General features: G+C 50.9%; 1 protein-coding gene across 1 annotated transcript in view; it reads right to left on the bottom strand.

Moving 5' to 3' along the window:
- LOC108692949 overlaps window positions 1–102 on the bottom strand; it is a 19,260-nt gene extending 19,158 nt beyond the window's left edge. The window contains exon 1 of the mRNA XM_018201534.1: window positions 34–102. The gene's annotated coding sequence lies outside the window, so the exon portion shown is untranslated. The remainder of the gene's footprint in view (window positions 1–33) is intronic.
- Window positions 103–230: the final 128 nt, after the last annotated feature.

The raw sequence follows: 230 nt of genomic DNA, 5'->3' as shown, positions 1-230 counted from the left end.
ATATATATATATAGAATATATATACACACTTACGGAACAGTAGAAGAACTGTCACTCAACGTCGTCGTTCCTCTCTCATTGATCTACACGCGCCGATGGTCGCAAATCGACTAAACCACGCCGGAGCAGTCGCCATGTTACTTCGTCCCGTGGTGGGCCGTAGTGTCGAGGGCACACCGTGTTGGTCACGCACGCGCGCACTATATCTGTGAAGTACACGAGGCGAAGGC

Source organism: Atta colombica, unplaced genomic scaffold, assembly GCF_001594045.1.
Source record: "Atta colombica isolate Treedump-2 unplaced genomic scaffold, Acol1.0 scaffold83, whole genome shotgun sequence".
NCBI lineage: Eukaryota > Metazoa > Arthropoda > Insecta > Hymenoptera > Formicidae > Atta > Atta colombica.
Note: the sequence above shows the minus strand (reverse complement) of the source record. Positions and strands in the feature narration are given on the sequence as shown.